We start from the raw sequence: 18,509 nt of genomic DNA, 5'->3' as shown, positions 1-18,509 counted from the left end.
TTAAGAGTATCATGCTTTCTTTAAACCATGGGGAGCTGTTCCAAATATGCATAACTGTCATACTCCAAAAGTTGTTTTTTGTCAAAAGCCTGATCATTGCTTCCAAATCAAACACTAATTGTCTTACTTTACATGACTTTGGTGGGTCACCTGTTGCTTGTAGCCTGTCTTGTAATGCGTAATCTGGATTTTCTAAACCTCTCATGGAGAGAGATGTGTTCTTGTTTTGTTTGTTTTTTTTAAGATATGTTTTGGGTCATTTTTGCCTTTGTTTGATAGGAAAGCTGGATAGAGACAGGAAGTGTGGGGAGTGGAGAGTGGGGGAAGACATGCAGCAAATGGCAGATGTCAGGAGTCGAACCTGCTACCACTGCGACCACTGCCTCAGTACATGGGGCTGCTAGGCCAACGGCGCCCCATGAGATGCGTTCTTACCAAACCTTGAGCAGTTGTTATGTATATATATATACTCGTCTATCAATTGGAAGGTTGGTAGTTCTATCCAAATTGCTCCGGCTGCGGTGTGTGAATGTGTATGAATGAGACAAGCTAATACTGATGGTCCCTTACTATAAAGCAGCCTCTACCATCAGTGAGTGAATGATCGGTGAATGTGACAAACAGTGTAAAAGCGTTTTGAGTGGTCAGAAAGACTAGAAAAGCCTTTTTACCATTTATATCTCCCTTTTCAGGGCCTTCATACTTCGTTGTCAAGAATTATATTTTTTGTCGTTCTCCCTCATGTTTCTGCAAATTCTAATTTCTCACATCTCCATTCTCATTACTTCAAGCGAGTGACCGTCTTCTTGTAGCCTGTCTTGTATTTTGCTAACTAGCTCCACTGTCCTGTCACGGCTCAGTTATAGCAAAATATATGTTTATAAAATTATTTTGGCTTCCTTTAGTGAGAGGTGAAATCTTGTTTGATGTATGATGGCTTAATGATGCATACCTGAGTGTGATTGACTGACCACAATGCCACCAAGTGCTTCATTACTCATCAGGGGGAGGAGCAGAGAGGTCAGTTTGATGGATTGTGACTTAACCACACTTTACAGTGAGCTCTTTAAAACTGCGTGAGATTAATTGTAGCATCTGTGTGCATATTCTTATCTGAACAGACTTTAAATCAAGTGTCCAGTGTGCCGAAGCCTACAGTGCTTTTTTTTCTTTAGTCTGAGCTGCTGAGACACCTCGAGCGGCTGTGCTGAAATGACAGTCATTTCGCACCAATTAATGGAGTATGAAGCAGAAGCATATGATAATGTCAGATGTTGGCGCCTCGACTGTAAGGACAAACACGGAAGGACACCTCTGCGAGCTTGTTTGAAGAGCGAGGTGGTTAATGCAAACATGTCTGACTTGGAGTACGAACCTGTCCCTGAAGTGTCTGCTGTAGAGCTACCAGTCGAGCTGAGACACCCCACCAGCCTGTTTAGTATGGTAATGTATGGAGATGCGGGCACGGGCACTTTTCCCCTCTTTCCCCTTGCTCCATCTTTAAGCCCCAAACATTAATTGGCATGGCAGAGGCGGCAGTCACTCGGTTGTAATCACTGTCCCTCGAAGAACCCCACTGAGAGGGGATTGAAGAGGAGAGGGACGGAGGAGAGAGCGGGAGCCTTGTCCTCTGAGTTATGTTATCCCAAGAGGGGCAAAGCAGCAGAAAGACAGAGAGGGAGGAAGAAAGAGAGGAAGACATGGAACAAGGAGAGAAAAAGGACGAGAGGAGCTGGAGAGAAAATTGTGATGTGAGCCCCCATGCTCACGGAGAACTAGAGACCACAGATGGAAGGAAAGGAGATTGGATGAGAGATCCATGTAGGGGATTATGGATTGAGATTGATAGTTGGATCGGTGGGAAAGAGGGAGGGGGATGGAGCTTAGGGTGTTTGATCGACGTGAAGAAGATGAGGAGAAAAAGGAAGGGAGGGATGGTTCAGAAAATGACAGAGGTCGATTGACAACAAAGCTCCACCTGTTGTAATTTAATTGGTTTTCAATCTGTGTAAACTTCCCAAACGCAGAGGAAACATAAGAAAGGAAGAGGCCTCACATTTCTAATTCAGGGGAATTAATTTATTAACCATAACCTATTTATTTGGTTCATTTCCACTGCTGATACAGCCCTCGCTGCCAGCGCCTCACAAGTTGATGTTGTTACATCCACTTAAAGTGCACAATTGTTTTCACTGCTGATTGCTGCTGCCACAACATGCCACGCTTGTAAAGTACCTTGAAATTGAGGCGCCGCATCTGAATCTGAAGAGCAGGCGACAAAGAGGCTGCCAAGAGATGGAGGAAGTGCCAAGGAGTCAAAGAGGGATAAGGAGAAAAAGTCCAAATATTTGAAAAGAACCTGAAGGTTCCTCCCTCTGAGGGTCAAAATGTAAATGTTGTACTCCATCTTGGTCAAGGCTGCTAATTGCTTTAACCAAAGGATGAGTGTGTGGGTAAGTCTGTGTGAGTGTTTGCAGGCATCTGTACGTGAATGTGTTTCCCCATAGGCAGAGAATGATGGATAGTAAATGAATGATGAAACACGGAGCAGGGAGAGTCACCTTTTAAGATGTGAATGGAGCCTGAGCGCTTCACAGAGTGCGGCCTTGAAGCCAGATCAAAGCCATGAGCCGAGCTGTAATAGATGATGGAATTTAATCATGTCTGCCGCCTAACACGCTCTCCCTCCCTTTCTCTCTCTCTTGCACTTCTGTTTCTCTCTTTTCTCGTGTCTCTGTTTTATGGCTTTCAAACTGCCATTTCTTCATTTTAATTTGCCACTCTGTCAACTCTTTCTATCACTGAAAAACTCTGTGCCTATCTAGATGCAAGTTCCTGACATACACGCACACACACACACACAGGAAAAAGCACAAGTATAATTACTTTATTAGCACAGACTGATGTCGCACCGGCCTGTCTTGTTTCATGTCACATTAGCGCCTTAGTTAGTGTCCGCTGGTTGCCTTCAGGGCCACGAGGAGGCCTCTGCTGCTGAGCTCATGTCCTTTTCTCTGTGCTGCGTCTCACTCGGCAAACCATCCCCTACTAATTAAACAAATCTTAATGATAGAACTTCCAAAGAATTCCTTCTGCCATTAATCATCCACATATCCCATAGATATTGAAACAAAAGGGCAGAAAAAAAACAGAACTATCAGCAGCAGGAAGAAAAAAAAAAGCCGTGCTTCATTATCATCAAGAGAACTTTTGCATCCATTTGTATCCATAACTGTTGCATTTCAAGCAGCACGTCATTAATCAACAAAGTGTTTGTGGGGATTATTGAACTCTGACTCAGGCATAAAGCCACAGAGGGTCCACAAAAGCAGTTTTGTTGAAAAAGTCCCGTCAGAAGCATTGACTGTTTAAGAAGTGGATTTAGCCTCTGGGTTTTAAAGGTGAAGTCAATGTAGAAGAGTCTGAAAGATGCATTTTCTGTGACAACCAGCAGGGGGAAACTCCACGAGATGCAAAGTTTGAGGGGAGAAAATGACTACTTCTTAGTCGTTTATAACCTCAATGAACATTTTTCTGACAAATGCATGGTCTTAAACGCTTGTTTCAAATCATCCCCAATACAACATGCATCTTTTGTAAATAAGAGTCTCATAAAGAGAACAAATACACAATGAAGTCGGACAAACTTTAGGCCGTGACAAATCTGTAAATACTTTTTGCATATGAATATAAATCTGAGGGCAAGTGTCATGTTTTAGAAAAATCTCCAAAACAAGGATCCAAATTCTTCCTCAACCTCAGATGATTTTTTTTCATTCTGTTATGTATTACTTTTTCTGAGTTCAACATGTGTTTATAATATCCATCCATCCATTATCTTGACCGCTTATCCCATTAGGGGTCACAGGGGGCTGGAGCCTATCTCAGCTGGCTTCGGGCGGAAGGCAGGGTACACCCTGGACAGGTCGCCAACCTATCACAGGGCTAACACAGAGAGACAGACAACCATTCACGCACACACTCACACCTACGGGCAATTTAGAGTGATCAATCAACCTGGTAAGCATGTTTTTGGACTGTTGGAGGAAGCCGGAGTACCCGGAGAGAACCCACGCATGCACGGAGAGAACATGCAAACTCCACACAGAAAGGCACCTGCCCGGCCGGGGATTCGAACACCACCGTGCAGTGTTTATGATATCCCCCTGTGAAATTTGTTGAGAATGTTTCCTGCTGCGCTCTTACATCAGCTCATCCCAACGTCATGTGGAAATTTTACAAAGTGGCTGGCAGAAAAAATCAAAGGTAAAGTCAGGTTGAACATTTTGGCAGTTTTAGTTCCACATGGAGCTCACCCTGAAAATTTCTGTCACTTTTCAAGGAGTTCTGTGCACGTGTGAATACAGCTATGGTTTGTCAGTTCAGAAATTGAAAAGACACTGGTATGATTCACCTCGCAACAGCAGAGAATACACTTTTTGAAAGTTAGTTACTCAGGGTTTTAGTTTCATAAATACAACTTAGTTATCTCTGTCTCAATAGCTAGCATATAACTCTTCTTTGTGTCTGTCCGTCAAAGAGCCTCACAGAAAAGGAACTCATACTTCCTCACTCCAAGAGCCAGCTGAAGCACAGGAGCTTATAGGACACAGGTTTCATCTGACAGAAGGGCTGAAGCACAGAAACTAAATACACACATGGTAATCAAACTCAGGTGTGACAAACAAGACACAGCTGAAACAGATCAGGGCAATCAAAACGGAGGGAAACACACAAATCAGGAAGTAAAACAAGACAAAACACAAGACGCAAGAGCTACAGAATAAAAAGGGAAATGATAATGATCAATAACGTTGAAGCCATTTAATTGTGAGAAAGTATTGGTTAATTGTTTTGTTCTTCTGTGCTTGACTTGTTCATGCCAGTGCAGCATGTTTAATTGAAAGCAATCAGGCCTGTTGTCAACTCTGGCCTCTGATTGGCCGAAGGGCACAGCAGGCAGAGCTGGATTGTTTGAGTCGAAGCTGTGAAGCTACAGCAGACCGTGCTTTCTATTTTTAGAAGTGCTTTCTATGTTTATGTTGAAAGTTTTGTAGGTTTTTTCTATCTGTATCGATAAAACTCAGTAAAATATTGAAATGAAGAACCTGGGCTGAAGTTTTTCTAAGGAAATATGTGTTATTCCTATGCTTTTAGCTTTGCAGTTTGTGTGTGCATTTTTTTGGAAAGAAGATGGAGTCACACTAACAAACAAGGCAGATTGTAAACTTCACAAGTATATAACAAAGGTGTTTTAAGTCCTGGTTGTGACTCAGTTACAGGAGCAAGACAAATAGGACTTAATATGCAGAGGCAGGTATTCACGTTACACTGTGTCATCAAACAAATAACTATAGCATGCCATAACACAAAATGATTATTATCCTGATGTGCAGGCACAGTTCCCTGTTGGGATGTAGTTTTCTGGCTCGTTTATTATCACTCAGGTCTCATACATAGAGGTCTTATGTGTTCATTTTAGGCTCGGGAGGATTTTATATTTCAGATCTCAGAGTCTATGTCTTTATATTCGACGGCAGGCACGGACATGTGCGTCAGGAGCAACAGGACATTTCACAGTGGCCTCAGGGTCTATTTTGCAGCCGTGAGCAGCCAGTGTGAACAGCGAGAATGAGTGCATAGACCTCTCTGAATGCATCTGACCTCTCTCTTCACATACATCTCTGACCTCATCATATGCCAGTGTGACTCACGTGGTTTGGTTTATTGTGCTCAGCCTGTTGCAGTAGTGTCCCAGTCTGCAAAATATGACGTCGTAGCATCCCTCACTACAAAAAAGACAGTTGGAGAAGAAAGGAGAGAATTAAAAAGTGGAAGGTCCAGTTAGCCTACATTTAGTCAAACTCAAGGTCTGAATTATTATCACAGTCAGACCTTGTTTGACAATCTGTTCATGCCCACAGGTAAAGTAGCTTATATTTAATTTCTCTCTGGTGTACATGCTTGGTTTGTCCACCAAAAATGTCTAGCCACTTAAAGCTGCTGTTTGTAGGAATGGTGTAAAAAGTTTTGGTTATTTTCTGCTGGGTTTGAAGAAAAGGTCATAATTCCCTTCTGTACTCATCGGTAGGTAAAGTAATTTGAGACTATTGTGAAATCTCTGCGTTTTCCAATGCCTTTGTATCAAGCAATGTTACTATTCCCCTCATTCCCGTTTGGACGGACCAATCATAGCTAATCTCCAATCCTCCATTCTGATTGGTTAAGGGGTGGCCCCTACTGCATCCTCCAATAGGTTATGAGCCCGCCACTTTCATGATTGCGCATACCGATCTGTGTGTGGGGGGGCTAAGAGGAAATCTGGTAGGGAGGGGTAGTGTTTACATCCAAAGTCCCTCTCTGAAAAGATGTACCCATGACTAACAACAGCAGCTTTAATATGGAATATTTTTCCTCTTGCTAATGTCTTTGATCAACACACAGATCTGAGAATCAATTATTCCTTCCTTGGAGTCAGTTTGCTAAGATATTTCATGGTTGATGGTCTCACGTAGCTTAACTCTGTTGTGTTCCCACTGCCAACAGCGCACGCAAGCTTACAAGTCATTATTCTTTACAAAATGTCAATGGCTCTGTTTACATGTGAAACAGCATGATAATGACACAGTGCAGCTAAAGGTGCTCTTGTGACAGTTAGCAGGGGCTAGCTTACATGCTAGCTTTTACAATTCAAAAAAAATAAAATTTAGCATGTTCAAACACCACAATAACACCGTCTTGAAACTTTTGACATATAAGCAAGGTATTACTCTGTGACAAAAACATTCTTACAAATGGGAGAAAGAATCAAGACAGTGATGGTGTTTATGGTGATATGATGGTGTTTCTCATGAGGACAATTAAGCTTAATGAGAAAAAATATTGCCATCTCCGAGATACGTGGGTGTAAAAACGCAATCAATCACAGAGAAATCTGACTCAGACTACTTGGTTGATCACAGATAAACATTCCTACATCTTTAAAATTAAAGAACATTAAAGTAAAACAGTAAAAAGCACCTTTTAACATGTTTGAAGTATGTTGTTAACAAGTATATGAAGTATACTAAAAGATCTTATAGTTTGAGTTACTCTAATAAAGGTTTCTTATAAATAAACAGTGTTTATTATACCCCGATTAAACCTTTTTACAACGTAATGTACCATTTTATTTTTAACTACGAGCCTGAACTTTTCAACTTGTCACATGGGTATCAAAGGGAGTGGATCTGATCTACTGTAAAGCTGTATCAGAACCCATCATCTTAAGACAACTTAGCTTTTTTATACCCTGTCTATTTTATCTAAGCTATCCTAATCTTCTCTGTCTTAATCTCTGCAAACAGGCATCTGCGTATGAATAAGCTAACAATCTGGTTGTGGACATAGTCTCTCAATTCAAACTTAATTCTTGGGTATTAAGGTGCTGGTACGGTTGTAAACAACAACGAGTTCATGCAGGAGAAGTCTTGGCCTGGTAGTGTTTAATCACTTATGCAAATAACCGAAAGACCAGAAGACTTTCATCACTCCCAGGAGTCATATCGTCATCAACGATAGCTGGTGGAGGCCATGTTTGGTGCATGGCCGCCTGTGACAGACGAGTTGCTGTTACAAAAAACCTTTCAACCAAGATAGAGACCTAGCAGTTTACCAGTCCCATCACCCAAATCAGTCCCCTGTGGTAAAGTGGTAATAGCCAAAATGCATAAGTCAAAAAGCTCATAAACTCTGATGTCCTTTCACATTGGCTGCAGCCATTTAATTTTTATGGTTAATGGTCAAAGGTCCTGGAGAAGATCCATAAAACCATGAAGCACTTTTCTGTGAGTCTGAATTGGTAGTCTGGCAGCCAACAGCAATGTGGCATTGATGAATAACTGTGATCTGAAAGTTGATATCTATCACTGATAACCATGCCAACTAAGTGCCAAAGTTTGAAGCTTTGAGCGTGTCTGCTTGTGACTGGCTCACACATCATCTAAGCCACTCCCGAGCTCACTAATGGATTCCCTGCCCCTGTCATCTGTCTCTTTTTATCTGTTTTTCATTTAACCACACTAAAGTGAATCACTCCTTTGATTTCTTTCTGTTTCTTTTTTGTGTGTTTCCAGTTGTTTTCTCTCTCCTCTTTTTTATTCCCCCTCTGTCACCCATTACGACAGTCTTCCCTCTCCTCCTATACACCCTTTTACTTTCTTGGCTTCCCAGCTTCAATTTCCGTCTCCGCAGCTTGATTCAGCAGTAATGAGTGCAGCTTAAGGTGGGGCTGGCCTGAGGTGAGCTGGAGAGAGGCAGGGAGGTTAATGAGGATAGCAACCTCGCTTTTTTTGCCTGAGGTGTAAAAAGAGAGTAAATGGATGAGTGAGGAGGAGAAGGAGCAAGGGCCAGGGAGACAGACGGACAGAAAAACCCGACAGACAACTAGTACTTGTGATAATAAATTTAGCTGATGCACAAAAGCACTCAAGTCTGACAGTGTGACCGCCAGCTAAGGTCAAAAGTACGCTGGTTTGTTTAAATGAATAATTGTTTTATTGAAGTTAGTGCGCACAACTTTAAAAAAAAAACAAGAATTTTAAGGAATAAATCAACAGTTGTTATATTCAATCAATCTATTATTAATAAATGTATTTATAATTTAAACTTGATAAACTATTTAGCCATCTGGGATGTTCAGAATGAAAGCATTAATTGCCTCTCCAAGGTTATAACGGATAAGAAAATTAAAAATCAAACAAGGACACACAGTGTCAAGCACACAAAGCAGCCCAGCTCTGCAGCTCTGCCAAGAGAAAGCGAGTGAATGATGCTTCTTCGTTTTCTCATTCATGCGGAAAGTCTCTAGGGACAGAAAATCTTACCATTAGCTGGTAAGTAAGATATAAATTGAACAAATGACAAAAAAAGCAAAACATTGAATAAATCAACAAAATAAATGATGGAAGCACTTCTGTTTTGAAAAATGAATAAGATTTAAGTTAAAATAAGGTAAAATCACCTTCTGAAACTCTGATTTAATAAATTCACAAGATGAATGATGAGTGATCGTTGGGAATTTATAAAGCTTTTACTTTATTACTCTCGATTGAAAGATTATATGCCTGCGCAAAAAAAGAGTTCCGCTGGGGAGCACAAATAGTATTCTGCTCTTTTTGTGCTCTCCTACAATTTTGACGGCCTGTCACTTTTTCCTGTAGCTTGTAGTCACCTTTAAGTGATATTACTCCTTCTGTCACTTTTCCATTTTCCCTTCTTCCTACACGCTCCTTCCTCCCATAACTGCCCTTGTCACTATTTTCTTTTTTCACCCTTAGATCAATCTTTCTCATTTCGTGCAGAATTGATTTCACCATCTCTCACTGCTGACGCAATCCTGCAAAACCTGCTGCCTACTACCACTACATCACCCGGTCCTATTGTCCTCCATCTTTTCACCTTTTTCTCCTCTTCCTCTTCCTCCATCTATCCATCCAGCTCTACATTCCTCTGCGGCTCATTACAAACTGGGATCCTTTGCTCTGTCCTTACTTGGTAACCTCCACAGAGTTGTAGAGCAATGTCTTGATTGGATGTGGCTGGCATTGCTAAGCACTAGGTGCTGCAGAATTGGTGCCATGCGTAAGACATTATGCTGGCAGCCAGCAGTGTATTATCACCAGGGACTCACTTATATACACTACAGTGAAGATAGATTCTCAACTAGTCAGGGTGGTTGATGCATTTCAAAGTATGTTGTTAACTTGTCTACAAAATTCTCAACATTCACATCTATCAAAGACGTAAACACTTGAATACTAAAGCTTTGAGACAATACTGTTTTAAAATTGTAAACAACTTATATTTCTACAAAACAGCGACAACAATTCTAAACTCCCATATAAGGGTATTTTGAGCTGTTTACCACATATCTCTAGGCAAAGGTTTGAATTCAGTTCCAAAAACACCACAAAATTCAGCTTCTGTAGAAGATCTGCAGCCTCTCATTCTGTCACCTCATTATCCACGAAGTAATCTGAGTGGGTTGGGATGCTATGGTAATCAGAGGGGGCAAAGAGTTTCTGCCTGAATGTTGTCTAGGGGGAGGGTGTAGACAAATGCAGAGGCGGAAAAACACCACAACAAACATGGCGAGTGTTCCAGAAGAATCCACAACAGCACACTACACATTTGATCCAGAATCTGAACTGTTTGAGTGTTCTAGCCACAGTTACAACAACATGTACTTGCATGGTATGTTAAAATTTGAGTGTTATTGCGACTTTGCTGCATTTCGAGCGTAACTTTATATGGTTGGCGCTGGTTGTTGAAGCAATCCGAGGTCAACAAAGGTGCACAAATTAACAAATTGGCACCAAATGTTGTTGGCACATTGTTGGTAAAACTAAAAAGTGACCACTGTTGGCATTTGCAACCAACAACAGAGCAGTAAGCGTGTTGGCTCTAACCTTTAACATCTTGACTGCAATACCAGTCAAGCAAAAAAAATGACAGCATAGGAAAAAGTGGAATTGCTCCGGGAGTTGGGGTGGTTTTGCAAGCGTGTCTTGGAAAATCATTCCTGTTGTTATGTCACCACAGGAGGCCTTTTCGCTTCAACATTCTTAGGGTTGCTAGGCAATGAAATGGCTGAAGAATTTAAGTATAGGCAATAAAAAACAAGTTTTTTATGATAAGGGACCTTTAAATAACACGCATACAAGAGGCCTATATTTACTGCAGTTTGTGATTTTACTTGCACAAACAGTCCCAGAGACAGAGCAGCAAAATAATCACATTTGTCAACTGGGCAGAGCCAAAGAACGGTGCCCCCGGGGACAAAGCTGAACTGAGGTGATTTTGGCAGAGTGGGCATAATAACAAGGTGCACATGCAAGCTGTGTGATACTGCAAGGCCCAAAGAGATTTATTCCCTCAAAACTGTGTCACAAGAGACAAGGGGGGAAAAAAAGAGGCAATATTCCCCAGGCCGGGTGGGGGTGATGATGTTTACATCATGCCGATCCAGAAGAGCAACACGTAACAGGGTGAATTATAAACTTCCCCAGGCTGAAGAAGGAGAATCAATTTTAAGACAAGAACAGTGAAGAAGTCCTCACATCACCTATAAATGTATATACCTTTACCTGCCATGTTGTTGTGCTGTGGCCCTCTGCAGAATGGTTTTGATGCCATGTCCTGTCTCCTAAGGGACAAGTAAGAACAAGCATCTTTGGAAAATGTTGGCAGCAGGGCTGTTAGATTTATGAAACATTTCAGGAGTGTATATGTGAAAGATGCATAAGAGGTACCGGTTTAAACCAAAGACTGTATCTTGAAATGGATGCTGTCAGTTTGGATCGGGTTGAAGCCAAGAGATTTACAGCACCCCCTGCTGACTGGCTGCAGTATAGTTCATAAAAACCTGCCTCTGAAATGATTCTAAACAGAACATTGATCAAACTATAACATTTAAATAAATACACATACATAACGTTTTTCTCGAACAGATTTTGGTCAAGAAAGTTAGTTCTTATTAGGGATGGGTACCGAATTCGGTACTTTTATAGGTACCGACCGAATTCCGTCGGTACTACCGAGTACCGACTCACGTAAAACCAAACGGTACCATGTTTCGGTACCTGAACGCATCCCTGTGACTGTGAGGGGGTGGAAGAGAAGGCGAGTTTCCATACTTTCGCCCTGTAATAAAGTCAGAGACTGATCGGGTGGACGTCTCTGCTCTCTGCTCTCTGCTCTCTGCATCTGCGTGGGAGTGCGCCAAACGGAGCCTGCAGCTGACGGGCGTGCCCACTCACTGCGAGGCAGAACTGCATGAGGATTAAGTTTATTTTATACGGTCTATGGTTGAGACTCACCCTCTCGCTCCGACTACCTGCCCTGTTTATAACCGTTCCTGTGTGCGTGAATGCCCAACAAGTAAGCTGTGTGTCCTGTTATTATAAACAGATGGAGAACTGACTTTTTCCCGTCAGCAGGCATTCACGTGTGTTCATTGATAAACTCCCGAAAGAGCAATTAGACGCCACGAGCACTTGTCAGCTAATATATCTAATCACCTATATAATCCTGTTTCTGTTCATTTCATGTTAAATTAAATAAATATGTTAAATTAAACAAATTTGAGATTTTTTTTTTTAAATGAAAATGTATTACCACATAAACACACAAAAGTAGGGGTGACCCCAAATAGTCAAATATTCGACTATTCGTTCTAACGAGCCTCAGTCGACTGCCAATCTCATAGTCGAATATTTGCATATGAAACATGGATCATTCCATTCAAACAATGGGGGTGCTCAATGTGTAATTTTACATTATTTTCCTGTTTCCCGTAAAAATAGTGTCTCATTTAGCCTATTTTTATATAAATATAGACTTATTTAATGTAATTCTGAGAACAGCTTTTGAAGTGTTAAATCTCCTTAAAGTGGTAATTAAATCTCCCCTGGTAATTAAAGGTGGACCATTTAGCGGGGACCTGTAGAGCAGACGTACCTCAGCTGGCCTTTAAATATTTCTACATCCATGGCAGCTCAAAATGTCAGGAAATAAAACTTCAGATGATCCTAAAAAATATTAATGAAGATGAGGAGCAGCTTCATGAGGAGGGCTGTGAGATCAAGGATTACCGGACCACACAAAAACTGTACGGGGCCAAAAGAACGAGCAGGAATACCCAAAGCTGTCCGAAGCCTAAAATACAATCCACAGCATCCCATCCACCTCCACACCATCAGAGAGGATATTCTCTATGACAGGATTTACAGTCAACAAAGCAAGGAGCGCACTTCTGCCCGTACACATGATGGTTTTCCTCGCGTACAGTTTAAAAGACTCAAGCGGCCAAAGACGCGATGAAAGACTGTTTTAAAAGGTTCTGTTAAGAGATTTAAAAACCCTTTAGCTGGTTCAGGTTTGATTTTGAACATTATACAAATGTTTAGCCTTAAGTTGGACAAACTACCCTCTGCAGTGCTGCTCTCTGATGTGTGAACACTGTTTAAATATCTCCTGATTCCTTTCTCTATAACGGCGTGTTGTTCCATGTTTAACGGATGGTGGCCTTATTTGAGTTTTCTCTCCTTCATCACCTCGTTGTTTTTGCAATATAGATTTAAAAAATCTAAGTTTTATACTTATAATATTCTGTTGTCCCTTTTACTTTAAGCTACGAGTCTCTTGATTGTAAAGGGTTATGTGTAATATTGTCATGCGGTCACAATCATGCAGACTTTGGGTCAATAAGGAAAAACAACAAACACTCCACTATTCGTCGACTATGGGCAAAATCTGATGAATCAGATTCGACTAAGCAAATCCTTAGTCGGGCTCACCCCTACACAAAAGTACCGAAAATTGGTACCGTTGAGTACCGGTACCGATTCCCAGGTACCGGGTATCGGTACTGTATCGGTTCAAATGTGAAAGGTACCCATCCCTAGTTCTTATGCTAATTTTTGCTAAAAGGCTAATTTTTCTAAGAAGATAAGCTTTAACAGTCATTTTCATTTTTAAGATGTGACATCATAATTGACAGCTCAGTTGACCAATGCGGGCTTCCCAGATACTCGATTTGTAGAGTAGAGTAGAAAAGCAGTCAAAACATATCAAACACTAACACAAGAGTCTCTGAACTTTTCAAAACCACGAGTGTCTGCTTTAAATCAACACATGAAACTGTTCTGCTCTTATAGATAAGTTTAATGCAAGTTTTGGTCAGCCCCGCAGGTGTGATGTTAGTCCTGTGACGCATCCAGCCAGGGTACTCCAACTGTTTGAATGTCAGCCCCTTTGGAGGCAAGCTTTTGGCTTCAAAGCTCTCAATGGGCAGAATGAAGTGTCTATTCTATATACTGTACAATCAGTTGTTTGAAGTAGTCTTTAAGATAAAGTCACCCAATGTAATTCAACATATGGATTTTAAAACAACACAAGTCCCAGGGCTCCATACATATTTATCAGATGTTCACTGTTATTACCTCACTTTCCATCTTACTGAAAAATTCCACCGGATCCGTGTCCGGTCCATCTTCGATCCATCACGGCACTGGATCTGATAGATTTCTACTCAATGTGTTAAATTCCACAGATGCTCCGGATCAGACACACAAGACCTCTATTTTTGCCGGATGCTGGAGCATGAGGCATAAATATAAACAGAGCAGGTCAAGTTGGACAGGAAGTCAGGCACCGAAACAAAATTAAAACATCTAGATCGTATTTCACTCAACTACAACAATAAACCATCATGATGAGCAGAGCCAGGCCTGACACAGATCTCGTGGAAGTCCGATGTTAGCGTTCCTTGCCTCCTCCAGTACATGACTCAGTTCCTTTTGCCATGTCGAGTATTCATTGTTGAAATCACTTTGGCTTCTTTAACTATTATCTATGACCTTAAATCAAGCAATCATCTCCTGGAAGATTGAACCCTGAAAACAGAACTCTATAGTTAAAGCAAGGCTTTCCAGTCTAAGAGACATTGTTATTATTCTGCAGCCATTAACTGGCGGGATCCACATACTCTAGCCTACCTCATAATGATCACTTACAGCAATCATATTCTATATGCTCTTCAACAGAACCTTCCCATAACCTTAACTGCACCATCATAGTTATGAACAGGCATTAAAGTGAGGAGCCCAGGCTTTGACACAGACAAATTTTTATAATGAAACATTATCAAAGGTTTTAAATTCTGTCAAATGACAACTTCTTTCACTGGCAATGGAGTAAAATATACAAAACCTACCAGACTGAAAAATATACAAAAGAAAATACCTGTTATGTAGTCTATCTGTTCCTAATATATATACAATTCATTAAAACACAGGAGAGGGGCAACTTATTTTGAACACTTCATGATATAATACCATTTCAAGTCCAATTTCAAGAGGCTTATGAGGCTAGAATTACCTCTGAGTAAAAGATTTAACGGTAAATTGAAGATTTAACTCAGCTACTGCGACTGGTCTAACTGATATACTAGCTAAGATTAACATCTTAATTAAAAGTTAAGTCCAAACTCTCCATCTGTGGAGACTTTCTTTTTATGGTAATGCTCCAGAAATGTATAGTTTTCAAATAGGGCATAATAAAGCCGGCTGAAGGTTGCAAAGACATTGATGTAACTCTTGAACATCACCATAAAGGATTCATGAGTGGGTGGAAAAGATGATATTATTGTCCTGTGGAGTGCTGAGCAATACCGCACTGAGTTAAATTGTAGAAGGACATCTTTGTAACTTACAACTATAATACTTACTTCTGTTCTTTGCTTACTGAATAAATAAGTCTTGCTGAATAAAATAGAAAAAAAAACAGGTTAATAGTATTCTGACGGAAGCTGGTTTCTGTCTCTGAGGGCTCTGCATAACATGAAAGGCAAAAATGTAGAAAACTATCTTGCTTCTGTTTGATCAACAAAAGAGATGATTTCTAAATACTCAAACATCTGGACCTGCAATCTGTGCACATCCCCTGAATGATGCATGGGGTTTCAACACTCCAAAGGCGTGCTAAACATGCACTCACTGGTTTTATACCATTAACTTCATTGCCACTTCTTCTTATAACAAACGATGATACAAGTGCGGGAGAGGGCAAATATTGATTCCTTCAAGATAACACCGAAACTCTGTTAGAAAGCAGCTAAATGGTTGTGCACACGAATGAGTTGTGATTTCATTCTGTCTCTTTGATACTTGTCTCTCAGTAAGCTGTGGCAGCAGTTGCTTGGAAACATTTTGCCCCTGAAGAAGAAGAAGAGCTGCGGCGCTGGATGTTTGATTGATGGGAAAATGAAAGAGATTTGATAAGCCGCTTTTGGTTTGAAGGCCATTCATGTATACAAAAACATACACACACATAATCACGTATAAACACCTCGTCGGTTTGTAGATGTAAAAAACATTTCATTATTTGATTCAGATTTTTTGTAATAATGCGGCAGAAAAAAGAAGCTACAGTCAGCTGTTTGTGCTGTGTAATCAGACAAACACATACAGGTAGATTTATCTATCTCCTCTCAGCGCTCCGCAACATCCGCACAATGTGGCTGTCTCCGATGTATACGCTGAGACCTATAATCAATCTGTGCCATGTTGTATTTCCTCAGAAGGTTTCTGCTGTGTTTGTAATGCTCGCAGAGAAAGGATTAGAGGAAACTAAGAGATGAAATTGAGAGGTGAAGGATGATACAGACGGGGAGGTAGAGAAATGCAATCATTTCTGTGCACAGCTGAAGTATTAAAGGGTTTCAACATGGTGATGATAAGACTACAGCGCATTAAATTCATCCAAAAACAGACCCTGCACTCCTGAGAGTAAACTCAGTGGCTTTTAAAATTGATTATTTTCAGCCAGCCGAGTTGCTAAGTGGAATGGAATGTACAATTAAATGTTTGATTGTTGACGGCGCTGCCATTCATTTGGCTGGCTGTCTCTTAACCCATTTACCATGGTCCATCAATACACATTTAAAGAGCTGTACACAGGATATGCTGTTAATGCCACGGTTCTGGAGCATTTGCCTTGCGTTTGGACTCATTCCCGGGAAAATCATTTATCAAAGAGGGACTGTCATCTACATCTCTGTGATTATCACACACTTCCACAATTAATGTATTGATTGTAAACACTGCCAGGCCTCTTGAGAGTTTGTGTGAAAGAGTCACAATTTTGCCCGTCCCCTCTGCCCTGTCCTCACTTAATCTTCTCAACATAGACCATACGGCTTGTTTTGCCCTTTAATTAAACACATCCTTCCCTCCCCAAGCACGAGGGAGCGTTTGTCGATACTCTTTGAATCGAACTCTTCAGTGCTGATGTGGAATCTGTCCTGGCTCGATGAGAGTGCCAGTCAATGTTGCAGCTCCTCAACTTGTCCGTCCCCGTCGCTCTGCATTTCAATCACTCAGCTGATATCATCATTATCTCTCTGCTCGATTCACATTGATCATTTTTAAACCAGAGTTCGAAGTTCTAGGTTGCACTTTTTAAACTGTAACATCATCAGTCAAATGGTGCAAACCAGCTTGCAGCACACAAAGCATGCTGGGACAGGATGCTTTGTCTTGTTTGATAGAGTTGTAATGACAGGTAAGCAGCTGTTATAACCTAGTTCACTGACATCTCTGACGCAAACAGATTTGCAACTCAGTGTGAATCTCATTATCATTCATTTGCAAACTTGCATCACCCTTAGGATAATCTGTTTTGGCATCAGGGCAATGGCAGTGTGCTGCTAGCACAGAGGAAAAGGCCACCTTCCCTAGAAACCATGCCTCTGTTTCTGTTGAAATTCATTGAGAGGTAAATTGGGGTTATTATTATATCTTTCCTTTTGACAGAACAAAATCATTAGTCCGTCTCTCTTTCATGACTTCCCTACTCAGTCTGTGGCACTCAGTCCCAAGCTCATTAATTTCTAATGAAGATGTGAATCTCTAAAAAGTACTCACAAATATCAAGTTTCATTGACAAAAAAAAGGTTGAGTCATTTTCTGAAAAACCTGGGCTCTCTGTTTTTCAGCAATACTGTTGGCATGGCTGTAGGGATGGTAAAGTCGACAGAGATATCTCAGTACCGGCTGTATGGAGTATGATTCTGTAGAAATATTCCTGGTTCCACATGACCTGGTCTCTTTTACATGCCCCTGAATGTTCTCTGGTTGTGTGCATAATAGTAGTATCCTTGGTTTGGGAGGTCAATTATCTAAAAACTACTGGAAGGATAATCACTACTACACTCTTAGTCTGCAACTAAATAACTACAAAACTAGTCAGAGGTCAATTTTCATGCAATCCACTTGGAAATGATAAAATCATATGACCCAAACACAAAACAAAGGACATGCTACCAGCCTGAGATACAGTCATTGCTCTTTTTCAGCATGCAAGTACACAAAACTGGTGAAAATGGCAAACATCAAACACACTGAACATCATATTTTGCCTATGAATATATGACTCTGGGAATGTTAACATGTTGACATTAGCATTTAGCCCAAAGCACTACTGTGCTGTCTTCAACCTCTGAAAGAATCTGGCATGGCTGTAGATCATTAGCCCAGTTGGCAAACACCATGTCAGTGGAAGGAGTTAATTCGTTGGGTTCAATCTGCAGCTGCAAACTACAGAGATTGTGAGATTGCCTCAAATCCAAACTACTGTTGCCATGCTTGTAATGTATGTGAAATGTAGTAACTTATTGACCAGTGCTGTGGCTTATTCATGTGTGTTTTGTTCTTATAAATGGATAATTGTGCTCTCCAGTTGAGGAATAAACTATATTAACCCCTTTGTATTCACAGCAGTGGGCGGCTATTCAAAGCTGTTTTCCACTAAATAACCCACATCAGCCACTGCAGTGAATGTTAGTAAGTCATCCCATATACTGCCACCAACTGGCATAAGTGGACCAGACATTTCTTTAAATCAAGATGGCTGACAAAAGGTTGGAAATGTCCTACATCTCAGGAATACCTTACTAATTCTTCCAAGAG

Source organism: Notolabrus celidotus, chromosome 12 (genome assembly GCF_009762535.1).
Source record: "Notolabrus celidotus isolate fNotCel1 chromosome 12, fNotCel1.pri, whole genome shotgun sequence".
Taxonomy (NCBI): Eukaryota; Metazoa; Chordata; class Actinopteri; order Labriformes; family Labridae; genus Notolabrus; species Notolabrus celidotus.
The sequence above is the reverse complement of the archived record's forward strand: the minus strand, read 5'-3'. Positions refer to the sequence as shown.